The sequence below is a fragment of the Uloborus diversus genome, chromosome 3 (genome assembly GCF_026930045.1).
Source record: "Uloborus diversus isolate 005 chromosome 3, Udiv.v.3.1, whole genome shotgun sequence".
NCBI classification, from domain to species: Eukaryota; Metazoa; Arthropoda; class Arachnida; order Araneae; family Uloboridae; genus Uloborus; species Uloborus diversus.
This window is the reverse complement of record NC_072733.1, coordinates 216,712,007-216,726,633: the sequence shown is the minus strand read 5'-3', so window position 1 is coordinate 216,726,633 and position 14,627 is coordinate 216,712,007. Positions and strand designations below refer to the sequence as shown.

General features: G+C 29.7%; 1 long non-coding RNA gene across 1 annotated transcript in view; it reads right to left on the bottom strand.

The window, feature by feature from the left end:
• The window catches only part of LOC129219432 (uncharacterized), a 38,527-nt gene that overhangs the window by 7,775 nt on the left and 16,125 nt on the right, over nucleotides 1–14,627 (bottom strand). Inside the window, exon 3 of the long non-coding RNA XR_008580415.1 lies at nucleotides 12,839–13,008. This is a non-coding gene — a long non-coding RNA (uncharacterized LOC129219432). The remainder of the gene's footprint in view (nucleotides 1–12,838; nucleotides 13,009–14,627) is intronic.

The window sequence follows — 14,627 nt, the reverse complement described above, 5'->3', positions numbered from 1 at the left end:
GAACCTTAGAGAAACAATTAGAGGAGATACTCCTCAAATTGTTGGTAATTTTGAGGAGCAATTTAAAATTTTGCGAAGCAGTTCGATACTTTGTACAAAAATAAGGAAAAATAATTATAACCAAGTATTTAAAATTGTTTTTGAGCTTTAATAATAATAATTTTAAGACCTAGTATAAAAATAATTAAGCTGTTTTATTAATTTTTAAATTAATAAAACAGCTTTAAATGCTAATTCAATCTTTGGGTAAAATCGGCTTTTAATTTCTCATATTTACATGTTTGTCATGCTAAAATAGCAAAATATAATTAAAATAAATTTAATTTTGTTAAAATCTTCATGAGCCATAACTTTGGTAAGCCTGTAAGGATTAAGACTAAATTTAACAAATTGTGTTGGCTAGAATCAGCTCGTATGGAACTGCATAACATTTTTGAATACAAGAAGGACAGCAGATGCAAGGAAATTTCAAAATGCGTGAAAAATCCCCCCTCAGCTCCTATTTTACCCTAACCCATTGACAGCAAGTTCATTTCTTCTTTCTAACGAAGAAAGTACATGTAAGTCAGCAAGACACAGATGGGGAAATCTCAGCAGAAAAGAGGTAAGGGGTATTTGCACAATCTCTGAAAAATGCTCGGTGGGGAAATGGACCTGGCGTGACAATGCATAATGAGCGTACAAGTCTTTAGCAAAAAAAAAAAGAAAAAAAATGGTAAGAAGGTTTGAAAATAATAGTCTACAAGAAGTAATTAACGTCTAAGTGTAAGATGGCATAGTAGATAAAAGGAGCCAGTGTTACAGAAGTGGATGCAATTGGATTTCGAAATGCCTAAACGTCAATGCTTGCACCGTCACTCTCAAACCTCTCCCCTATCCACCCAAGAAACGAAATTTCTGCCTGGAAACACTTGGGATGCTGCATGCATCAGCAAAAATCCTGACGAGAAGATCACGGCAGAAGGGGTATTCACCCGATTGCTTCAAAACGCTCAGCCGCAGCCCCGGCAACCCCGGTTTTATTATTGAAAAAGTACCTGAATGTTTCTGAAAAAGGGAACCTTAGCTTGTCTCTTCTAAAAATTTAACTGAATATCTAGTATATAGTTTCACACCATTAGCCTCAGATTTCGCTAATAATTTAATAATTTGAAGGTAAAATCATTAGATTTCCATTTTGATGTATGCAAAGTGTAGATGAAAATACAAGTTTAACTATGGCAAGTTTTTTAAAAAGCTCATTCGGACAGAGAATGAAAGATGAAATATTAAGTAAAAAGAACTATTATGTGCTTTAACTTGCCTGGATTTTATAGCTTGCTTTAATTTCATAAAGCAAAGATATCTTCTTTACAGATAACTATCACTGCAGAACTGGTGAGAGGTTCGAAAATTTTAGTATTTACAAATATACAAAAAGTAACATTTAATGTTACACTTCCATAAAATAAGCACCATCTACATGATCATCTTAAAATGCACAACCCTTCAATTGCAGCCAGATATAATCTACCAATCATAAAATATTCATTTTACCAACCTTATATTTCATTTACAATGATCAACAGGAAAAGATTTTAGAATATTGGGTTTACATTTTCTGGGAAAGCAGACTTCCAGCTAAGCAACATCCAACAGTCCCTTGTAATTTTGTGAACTAGTAATGCTGATAGTAAAGCTAAGTGAAGGTAGTTAGTGAAACTTTTTCTAGAAATGACTTGATGACCACAGGCGATGGGGGGGGGGCGAGCAAAACGAGCAGGGGTGGAGCCCCCTAATGTTATTAAGAAGTTGAGTAAGAATGGCTTTCTGATTTGGCATAAATGCTTGGCCCTCTTTCATTTCATCATTTCTACTGAAATTTCTGGTTAACACAAAAAATTAGTTAAATACTTTGAAGAAACTTACCAGGGGTTGATGCCAAAAGATTCTCTTTTTTATTTTTTTTTCAAATCAGTAATGCATTCACCATCAATTGCTACCTATACAGATAAAAAATTCAAAAAATGTTTAGTTACCAAAAATAAGTTACATTTAAAAAGATTAAGCAAAAAGTACCATTAACAGAAGTTAATACCACATATTTTTCAATAGCAAAATTCAATTTATTCATTTTTCACACATAAAGAAAGAAACCAATAAATAAAAGTTTTCATGTAACAATTGGAAGCGGTTATTGGAAAGATATAAATATAGAGATCACATAGAGATCACTATAGATAAAACAAATAAAGAAAAAACTCTTACGTTAAAAAGTGCATTGAAGGTAAGATTTTTTTTTCTGCTATTACAAAAATTAATGTAACTGCTGATAATAAAAATACTAGTCTATAGAATACGCTTGTTCTTTCTTTCTTCTTCAATCATAATTTCAATTTTCTATAGTACTCCAAATTTAAGAGATGAGGGGAAATAAATACAATATTTTTATAAGCAATAAGGTATTTTTCAAGTGCTCTTGATTAATCAACTCATACTCACCTATATCATAGCATTAGTTTAAAAATTTTTAAGATCAATAACTTGAACCAACCCTAAGTGATATGTAACTTAAATACCATTTTCATTTTATTAAAAATCTGATATCATCTAATCAGCAACTAATGAACTTAGTAGCTCGATATAATTTTCACGTATATGTTAGGCAGTCTCCCTCATGGTATGCTGACTTCCCTCAGCCCTATTTTCAGTGATATTTGTAAGTAATATTTTGAGGTATACATTATGTACTTAATGCACATGTCTTCTTAAACAAACTAAATTTTTCAATCAGGAAAGTGTGTACAGAAAATCACATTACTCAATAATGAATTTTTTGGTAAAAGAATGGTTATATTGCACTTATATTGACCAATAATTAATCAACTTAGCAAAAAAAAACTTTTTTAGAAATTACTTTTCAAAGAAAACATGTAAGCAGGGTTCACACTACTGAAAAAATAAGGTGGGATCTAACACTCTGAAAACATTTCTAAGAGCCATTTTTACAATTGAAGTGGGAGTATTATTTTGTCATTGCTTGAACGTTTTGTATAAATATTTATTTGAACTAAGTATTTGCAAATCATTGTAGCATAAAACTTATTTAAGGAGCATAACATTGAAAGTGAACGTTTCATTTGTCTGCTAGAATAAATGAGCATCTTGTTAGTTTAGAGATATTGATTTAATTTTTATAAAAGAAAAATTAACATTAAAATCCTATACTTTCTGCCAAATTCTTTTTTTAAATCACTCATTTACTAAACTTTGTGCTAATGAAACACTCTGAAGTGCAATAAAAAATGTATCAATGCCAATGACAGCATTTTTGTACAGCTTCGATGCAAAATGAGATAAAAATATGTTTTGTTTGGTGCAAGTAAGAGCAGAAGTTAAACTTAAAATTCCAAAAAGTGGTTGAGCACCCGGTAAGCCCAAATAGTCAAGTTATTTTCAATGATCTAGTCCTGTTTTTTTGTTTCTAAAATCCTAGATTATTCTGTTCATTGATAATAAGATAGCAGTTGAAAGTTATCGGAAGCCATTTAATTTATATTTGGAAAAATAAATAGAAAAATCCAAGAGGAGAAATTTTGTAATCTTTTTAACGTATGTCTGTCAATGGTCATCAGCGAGAACAGCCAGCCAAAAGAATTTTATTGAGTGGGATTTTAGAAAAAGTTGCAAGAATTGGGCAACCCCTAGTGTGAACACATCATGTATTGAATATTCTGAATTTTCATGCAATTTATACTTACTGAACTCATAAATAGATGCTAATGATGTTAAAGAATATTGTGAGTACAGCTATTCAAAATACCCTAAACTTCACATTAAAACACAAAAAAATAAATAAATAAATAAATAAATAAATAAATTAAAATACCGACAAAGTGAAAATATGAATGTAACATCCAATATACTAATCTAAAAACACGAGAAACAAAAAATATGCCAGATACCATAAATTAATTTTCAGTTGTTGTTATTGTTTTATAGTACATAAATATGGAATTATACTTTAACAATTAACTTGGGAACATGTCTGGATTTCCCTGGACACATTGAGGATAATATTAAAACCTATGTGTAGGCTCATAAAAAAAATGTATTGTTTAAACTATTACACTGCAATAATTTATGTTTCCACATCAAAAAAAGATATTTTTCCAATCACCAGTTTGAAATAGCAATACCCTAGACTAATTACTTGAAACTTATCTAACACACATAACATGTACTGTGGCTTTCATAAAGCAAAGGTAGGAGGAAACTCTACTCATTCAATTGAAGCAGTAGCTAACAGCTAATTAAATAATAATACTTTTTCAATAAAGTACATTTAAGTTATTAAATGGGGGAAATCTGTGCCACACTTATTGATGCTAACACAGTCAAAAAATATGATTTATGAATGAAAAGTGAAACTCTTAGCAAAACAAATATTCTGCTTAAGAGTATTTGTAGCATAAAGTGATTGGTAAGCTATGTCATAAAAAATAGAGAAATACTATAAAATTGACAAAATCCTTAATTGATTTTCAACAATTGTACATACGTAAAGGTTGAGACCTGTGGTATCCACGCGCCAGTGGCCACTAAAATATTTGTTCCGGTGACTACAAAATGTCATGTTAGTCGCCAAAACTGGTAGCCTACAATTTACTTATTTATTTCTGAAAGGAAATGAAAAATGCTAAGGCTTCAGCACCCATTATTTAAGAAATTAGGCATAGACATCCTCATCAGCATTTGATGCTAACTTGGAGGGAAAATTGGCCAATCTGCATTCAAAAAATATTAAAATGCCAATGTTTCTCATAAGAAGGAAAAACAAAAGTACAAAACCAGAAAAGTTTTAAATTCTATATTTTTAAAATTTCATACTTGAAAGTATAATATAAGACACCAAATTGGAGAGCAACAGGCCCAACATGCTTAAGGATTTTGTAATATGCTGAATTTTGGACTGTTACCAGAAATTTCAAATAATTTTTCTGATGACTTTAAGCAACATGGAGAAATAAAAAGGAACATTGAAAGAATTTGGAGGCTGTTTTGAGCAGATTGCAAAGTGCAAGGTTTTGGATTAATTTTTTGAAAAAGATAATTTTTTATAGATAGTATGTCATGTGTACTTCGGACACATGATTAGTAAAAAGGGTTTCACAAAAAATGAACAAAAGTTGAAGGACTTTTATATTTCCCATGTCCGAAATAAGTTATAGATGCTAAGAGTTTTTACTGGTTGATTATTATTTGAAGTTTATTAAAACTTTAGCATCAAAAATGAAACTGTTACATAATTTACTACAAAAAAGGATGCTGAGTTCAAATGGAGTAGCAAATGTCAAAAAGCTTTTGAAGATGCAAAGAAAAAAATTGCATCAGATCACATTCAGATTCATTTTAATGGTTCAAAACTGTTGAGGTTGGCATGTGATGCAAGTCAACATTGAATAGGGGCAGTGTTATCTCATGTGTTGGCAGATAAATCTAAATGACCAATCTATTTCATATCCAGAGTTTTTAGAATGGCTGATGAAAACATTCTATGATACATAAGGAAGCTTTAGGCATTTATTAGTTCTTGGATAGATTGCTTAATTACATAACCTATGGTTTTCCACAGAAAGTTACAGATGAAGAGGTTAAAAAATATTTTAGTTGAAAAGATGGGTTATCTGTAGACTAGGGTGTAATAATATGGGGAGAGATATCGTGTTGTCATTCCTACTAATCTAAATACAAAATAAAATGTGTAAAATTGATGTGAATGTGTGTGTATATATATATATATATATATATATATATATGAAGCAATGGCGTCACTACGGAGGGAGGGTCTGTCCCAGGTGTCACCGTCTGGGGGGCGTAACACCCAAAGTGGAATTGCAAGTTTCTGAAAAATATTAAACTAAATGCATTTTTAAGGGTAAATTTGTGTGTGTTTGTGGGAGGGGGATAACACCACAAACAGCATGGGTGACACCCCAAGGTGTGTGAAGTTGCTCATTTTATTAAATGGTTTTTGTGAAAGTACCCATTTTAAAATAAGATTTTTGTGAAGGTACCGAAAAATGGTAGGGAAATCAGCCTGTTTTGATCCCTGTTCAAGGAGCCCATTTACTTTGAAATGTATTGGAGAATAATGCGAATATGATCTCAATCATAATGGCTTTAAAAATTTGCTTTTGTATATGACTACAATGAGAGGTAGAGAACATGATTGACTACAATTACCAAACATTGATGACGAATATTGTTATGACTACTAAATAGAGATATTAAAACTTTAAAACTAAGTTTTTTCCCCTTCCTCTTAGTGTTTTAACTAACAATTCCAACAGGTATAACAAAAACTGTTCTATTATGCTTCTTATAAACCAACTGATAAGAAAACTTTTTTCTGTGCAATTATTTAAGGTGTAACAAAGATACAGAATGGTTTTGCTGGCTAACCTTTAATTTCTAAAAGCATTTCGAAGAATAGGAAGGTTTAAACATAAAGTTAAGCATGTAAAGCAGCTTTGTTTCACTTTTGCTGTGCTGCAGGTTACAGTGTTAAAGAAATTGAAACATAGTAAAAGAGGAAATAAGGCCTTAGAAAGCAAGGAAACCAAAGAACTACATTTAAGAGTAACAGAAAAAGTAAAATTTTATAGTGGCATGAAATATATACACAATTTTATCACATATGTGTGCATAGTGTGTGAGCAAGCAAGCTGGTGTGTCCATGTTTGCATGTTTATAATATTATGCACAAAATGATGTTCAATTTTGTTTTTCAAGTGAACCTCAAAATACGCTTATTTTCAGACCGTAACATATTAAAGTAATGAGATAGGATTAGATGGTTCATAGGAAATGTACATGATAACAGTAATAATAAAATAATTTAATTTCTAGATTTTTTTATTTTTTTCATTGGTAAAATTGTGGCAGACAATTGAGAACTGCATCATTTAAAAAAAAAGTTTCATGGGAAATCTTCAGGAACTAATATAAAACTATATTATTTATTTTTGAAGCTTATTTTTAATTGCATTGATTACTTATTTCAAAAATCTATTGAAGCTGTGAAACTCTACACAAAACTTGTTCTCTTTCTTTTGATTGACAACATGACTTTTCCATCACATTTTTTTTTTTTTTTTGCATTGAAAACTCTGACAAGCAAGGTTTTTTTTTTTTTTTAACTAGGTGGCAGATACATTCTTAATTTTAACAAATGCATGTTACTGATTTCTCATTAGATAATAAGCACATTATTTATATTTTTGTTGTAAACTTACCCTCCATGAATATTTCCATAAATGCTTACAAGAAAAGAGCTAAACACATAGTTATTCATTCCAAATATTCTACAATCTGTTCAAAAATATAAAGCTGTTAGTAATGACTCAATGATTATAAGGAAAAAAGAAGAATGAAATAAAAAGTAATAATTCTTATGAACACTTATTTTTAAATGCTTTTTACTCTTTTGGGAAAAAAGTCACCAATAATGTTGCTATTAATATAATTCGCTAACTTAAAAATTAATGATGTATAAACAGTTGATAAATTCAGAAGAGGTAAGTACATATCAATGTAGTCATGTTTTTGGGTGCAATATATAACAGTGAACAAATTACCTTTAACTTAAAGTATGCCTTTTTAAAACATTTTTTTAGTACACCAACTTCATTAAACCATTTTATGTAGCATCAGTATTTTATGTAAATGAAAAGTTTGCATTTTATTCTTCTGATAAATGCTTCAGTTTAAATACTAACACAAAATTATTACAGTGACAAGTTTCAAATGAACTTTATCATTATAATGGAAGTCAATAGCAACACTCAAGCAGAGATGTCGACAACCTATCTCCAAACAGATTCCAGGTTCCTGTCATCATCAAATTTAGGGGCACTGATTTTGTCTCAAAAAGCTTGGTAGAAATATGTTGTGTTTCAATACATTTTCCAGGCTGAAGGTGAGAACCAAGACTTAATCCTGAACTCGGAATAAATGTCCAAACATCTTCTGCCATTCCAGGTCAATTTCGACTACAGACACATTTTTTAAATTTTGATTTGTAATCCTGATTGCAGGATGAAATTATGATAATAAATTTGCTGATTACATTTTTGATTACATCAAGTTTTAATAATTTTGATAACCACAATGATTACAGGAATTTTCAGTTTTTCGATTATAATAACTATCACACAAAAATATAATTGATTATATTGACTATGATTACAAAATTGTTGATTTACGATTACCTATTCGTTGATTACTACTCCAAGCCTGCTTCAGAGCATTTTGGAACACCTTTTAGAGCAGGAAAATTGCCATTTTCAAGCAGACTTCAGTGCTTTTGGAGCAGTTCCATAAACATCTCTTATTGATGAATAAAAATCAATAATTAGATAAACTTTAACATTCATAATTAATATTAAATATAATGAATTTCATTAGAAATTTTGAAACTATTTCTTTTATTTTAAATGCTATTAATTATTTTTAAGAATTCATTTGCACAAAAAGTATTTGAAATAACTGTTATTCTTGATTACAAAGTGTGAAATGAAAGAAACAATTCCCAAACAATTAACATTCATACTTTGAATTGTTTTCAAATGATTAAACTAAATATGTCGGTCTCCAAACTATGGATAAAAAAGTGGCCGGTAAGCATATTAAAACTAGCCCAAAACAGTGGGGCAGCTTTTCGACCTATAAATCAACATCAAGTCATAAATACTAGTTATTTTTAATTACACTGTGAGAATTTTTTATGTATTTATATTTCCTGAGTTTCTAATTTTTGTACATACATTAGAACAAAATTGGGCAATATCAATCGTTAGAATATTCAGTACTATCGAGGAATTCAGTTCCTGTATGCTTTCTTAGGGGCATATTGAACTCGATTGTGTTCGATTCAATCAAATTCTTTCTACCAGAAGTGTCGAGAGAAATTTACTTCTTGGTAGGGCAAAGGAAATTACCGAGTTCGCTATCAGTAGATAGAATTGATTGTATTTGACTCAATCAAATTCTGGTTCAGTTGAATATGCTCTTTAGTGTAACATTTAAAAGACTCATTACATTTTTCTGTTATAGACATGTTAGATACACAGGTTAGAAATTAAGGATACTAAAAATTACATTAGCAGGGGAGAGTTGAGAAGAATGGGACAGTGCTGCATTTACTATGAAATAACATTAAAAAGCTTTTCCAGCCTGTCCAATAAATGTAGCAGCAAGAGTATAAAGCTATTACATCTACTGGAAAAACTGGAAATAATTTTTCACTTTCTATTTCGGCAAGAATGCAACATTATCCCATTTTTCCCGACTCTCCTTTACTAGAAAAGGGTGTTGGAGAGGATTCCTAAGTCAATAAGGGATGAATGAGGTGATACAAAATGTTACTAACAGGTAATGAATGATATCTTTTTACTATTAATAACTAATGATGAATAATGAACAAAATTTTAATGTCATGCATATGAAGGATTTTTGTATCATGTAAGCTATTCACAACATGAAAAATTTTCACTTAACAAATTAAAATAAGCGATGTTAAATTGTCTGTAACTTTGAAACTAGATCCAAATTTAAAAAAAATAAAAACAAATTAATTAAAAAACCTATAGAAGGGGAAGAAGATTTTCTACCAACACCCTTTTACATTGGCAGTACATTTTTCAGATAACAGTTCAACTTAAAACATTGATTAATTAATTAAACTCAGTAGTGCAGCAGCTCATGGGGGCAAAGGCCTACTGTGCCCATTTCAGTTTGCATTTATTATTTAAGAGCAATATCACAAACTATTTTAAAATATGCATGTTTAGGAATTTAGGACCCTATCTTAGAAATTCCCAGTTGACTAGTTGGCTCATTAGAGAAACTAAAAAGCAAATTATAAATGAGTAAAAGTAATTATACTGAGGGAAATGTTCAAAAAATTATGGCTATTTCTCAAGTTTCATCAAAAACATTTCTTAAAATAGAAAAAAAATCAGTTTGAAATAGATATTACTTGAGCTTTTTGTGTCTTAAACCTTATTATATTATAAACTCAAGTCAAAACAAGCTTATTGAGTTTCAATTTATTCGTCAAATATTTGTAAAGAAAAAATCTTGATTTCAAAGATTGATGAAAATCTCTGAATAACATAAAAATAAAATATCAAGCCAAAAAAAAAAAAGTCAAGAAATAATAAAAGTGAATTTTATCTTTATGAATTAAAATTGATTTCGAGTATATCAAATATGCAGCTTACAGCATAAGTGCGAAAAGTTTCATTTTCTTTCTCCTTTTTCAAATTTAATGCTAATTTTTAAAATAGCCGACATTTATTTCATAAGTCAACTAGAACTATACAAGTATTCCATTAAATAAATGGTTTTGATCTACAATTTAATCTTAACCATTTTTAGTTGAAAAGTATTTAAAATTATCAATAGCTTTTTTTTTTTTTAATTTTCAGACAGAAATTTTAAAAAAAATTGTAAAATAAAACTTTCTAGTTTAGGTAAAAATAATTTTAAAAATATACAGTCAGTCTTAGTAGACTATTGGGAAATTCTTTGAAAGGTTATTTATTAGTTTCAATTATTGTTAACCAGGTAGAACTGGGGTACTAAACACCACATAAAAGATGCGCAGAGTACCTGTATGACCCATCCATTAATTTTGGCCTAATTTATATATTATTTGGCCTAATGTAGATTTAACAAAAGTTTATTGTTAATTTGTAAAATAGATATTTTTTATACAAATAACAATATAAGAGAATTTAAATTGATTACTACAACAAGTTTCTTAAAAAAACTTTTCAAAAAAAAGGAAAGAAATAAAGAAATACAATGGAAAGACAATTAATACAAATCCATATTCAATTTCGATGTATTTATCACAAACATAATTGGACTGAACCTTAACCCTTCACACAAGAGAATTTGATTTTTCCGATTTAGCTATCAGTTGGATTTGGCCTATAGTTGCAGATGGCGTTCCAAAAAATGAATATGGTTTCCCAAGAAATGAAAAACACCCTCTTGAAAGAAAACACATAGAAATTAAGCTACTAAAGATTCGGTTAATATCAGTTGAGTTGTATATTCGAAAATAGAAAGTTTAAGGTGACTGAAAACTCAAGACGAGTTCTCCTGTAGTAAGGATGCAAAAAGATTGCACATACACCTTGAGCTTTCTTCCGGACATTTTTCGACTTTAAAATGTTGTAACGAAGACAATATATATATATATATATATATATATATATATATATATATATATATATATATTTACATTAGGTTTTAAAATTTCAATAAAGAATTCATAAATATGGACATAACTGGCTGTGAGAGTATTGATAGAGAATGTTTCATTTGTTAACTAGAACAAAACTGAATCTCAATGTTTTAGCAATATCAACCCAAGAAAAGAAATATTAGTCATTCAAATCTCTCTAAATATCTGCAAATGTTGAAGGAAATTTCTTTTTTATTCAACTATTAACTAGGGTACTATGTCTCATGAAACTCACTGGCTTAACAAACATTAACTCATCGGTTTCTCGTTAACGGCGTTCACTTTTTGAACGCTCATTTGAAAATAAAGATGGCGGACATTTGGAAGCAGACGACGCAGATCATTGCTTTTGCGGAGCATATGCTTTGTGAAGACAAGGTATTTTGAATTATTTCTTGATCAGTTATAGTAAAATGTAAAATGCGTTTTTAATTTAAAATCTCTCCTACACATTTCTTTCCCCGTTAAGACTTTGGAAATAGTAGGAATAGGAGTATTTAAATTATTTGACTAAAAGTAAAGTACAGTGCATTTGTAAAGGCTATTAAAATTCAAAATGCATTCCATATATATATATATATATATATATATATATTTGTTTATTGTCAGTTGCATAGAACAAATAAATAATTAAAGTGAAGTATTTGTTTTGATTTCTTTTACTGAAATTTTCTCAATCCTGCAAACCCTGATGTTTACTCCAGCTACAATATTTCATATGCTCAACAATGAACTCATAGCTCTCTGAATATGAACCACACACATCTCGTTTATAAACATAAACATTGTATGCACTGGGCATTTTCTGACAAAACCACCCTTTTCCTTGACGAGCTTTAAGAATTTCGCTTCACGAAACTAATCTGAGCTACATTGCCTGAGCACGACCAGTTAGATAACGCATTCTCTTTTTGAAAGCCTCACTCGGTTAACTTGCTTCACTCGTTAAACGCATTTGACTTTAAGAAATCTCAACTTTCCAAAAAATGTATCAATGTTTCAAAAAAAAACCTTTGAAAATCGAGATTTTGACAATGAAAGTGTTTTGGGGCAGCTTCCGAACAAAAGGGGTTTAAAAATACATTTTGGAGCACAACAGAGCAGCAGGTATTCGGGGGCACACATCAACGCGATTGAAGCAGGTTTGGGATCACTGTATTTGCTGCAAATGAGTAATGGAACTGCTTGGTTAGGTAAATTAAAAGCAGCTCATTAACTTTCACTAGATTTAACACGAGTACAGTGTTATGATGGTTCTTGCACATTCAGATGTTTTTCTTTAACATTAAATTAAGTGAAATTTCTTAAACATTAAATTAAGTGAAATTTCTTAAACAAAATAATTTCACTCTATTTGAATTTGAAATCCTTCTTCACAGATCAATCTTGCAAAGAAAAAAAAAGGTGCTAATGATGCCAGAAAGTATAACTTTTTGCCGCAGGGAGCTTGAACAGTAATAATCAAATGCAACAAGAATGTATTAGTAAATGAGATACTGATAGAGTTGAAACAACTATAATGCATGCAAAGGCACTTACTGCGGCTTTTTAAGAACAATCTGCTTCAGTAATTCTTCTACCATCACTAGTATTCTAACTTGCTGGACTTTGCATCTTTGACTTCCACTTTGTTTCAGTTGATAGTGACTGCTACCTTATCCTGAAGTTCATTATATTCCTGCTTTTTGGGAAACTGGATAATTGCATTTCTGAAATACAAGTCAGATAAATATTTTGCAGTTTATTTAACGAAAAGTTGTGCTGTCTCATTCAAATTCCACAAAATTAAAAAATACTAATTATAACATATTATGTTGAAATCAGGGTTGGTATTCAAAAAGAAAAAAAAACGGGGGGAGGGGGGTAAAAAAAAAAAACAAAAAAAAATGTTGATTTTTTGGTTTAAACACTATTTGTAAGAAGTACAATTTTATTTTTGAAAAGTCATAATGTTTTCATGAATTGTTAATTAATGTTTAATATGTATATTTGTACTTAATTTCTTGACAACCAATTAAATAATTAAGAGTAAAATCATGCAATTTTGTTTTCTCATAAGTCTATAAGGAAATAGTTTTTGAAAAAAAAAATCATTTCAATTAACAGCGTTGAATAAAATGACAAGTTGTGAAGCATTTTTAATCCTAATGTATCCCGTATTTTTGAGAGTACAAAACCAAATAATGAAAATATTCTTTTTAGCAGTCAAAGACTTAGTATAAAAATTCAAGTTTATTGATTCTTTCACCATTCATACAAGGAACTTCTTTTATTACATTTGGATCAAAAATGTTTTTTGAAAGGTGAAAAATTTAACATTAAATTTCATTATTAGAGCACAGTAGGCCAGGGCGATGTAGGAATTTCTACATCATGATGCATCACCACCCTTACATTCGGATGTTGCAATACATACAGAGTGCCACATAAAACCTCGGACAAAGTTTGCATCATCCAATGGAAGTAAACTAATTTATTTTTAATGAAAGCGTTTTTTTTTTTTTGGTTGGAAATTAATTTATAATCAATCCTTGTTTATATTTTGTTTTTTGGCATTTTTACAATGTCAAGCAAAAGATCTGCTATTTTAAAGCTGTTTCACGAAGGAGAACGACAACTTGTTTGCTTGATGTACCTCGACAAATAGTGTTTGATGCAATATGCCGTTTCAAGCACAGTTGGCAAGGTTTTGAACAGGACGGTAAAAACCAGGGTTTTTACCGTCCCGTCCAAAACTGTCCGAAACTATATTTTTAGAAAAATCATATTCTGTGAAAAAGCATCAAAAACAGAATAAAATGTACCAAAGTAATGTTTTATATTGAACATTTATTCAATGGAGAACATTCAACTTTTATGCAGCTGATTTTAATCTAGTCACATAGAAGTTGAATTCTTGATTAAAATTTAAATTTGTATGCATGAGTTTATATATATATATATATATATTTTTTTGATAATAGTAACCAAATTTCCCTATGTTTATGCATGTGTGCAAATGAAAGCAGGGTTGGCAAGGTTTTTGCCATTCTGTTCAAAACCCTTGAGTCCGAAAGTGTCCAAAACTATTTTTTGAGAAACTATATTTTGTAGCTAAAACAATCAAAGACAGAACAAAATGTGTAAAAATTATTTTTTTGACTATTTAATATTTATTCAATGCGAACATTCAAGTATAAATACATATGTAACTTATTTATGCAGCGGATTTTAATCTAGTTATGTAGAAAATAAATTCTTAATTAAAAATTTCATTTTGTATGCAGAAGTGTTAAAAATATAGTGCAATAATTGACTTCAATGCAATAAATTACAATTGTTTGTAGTT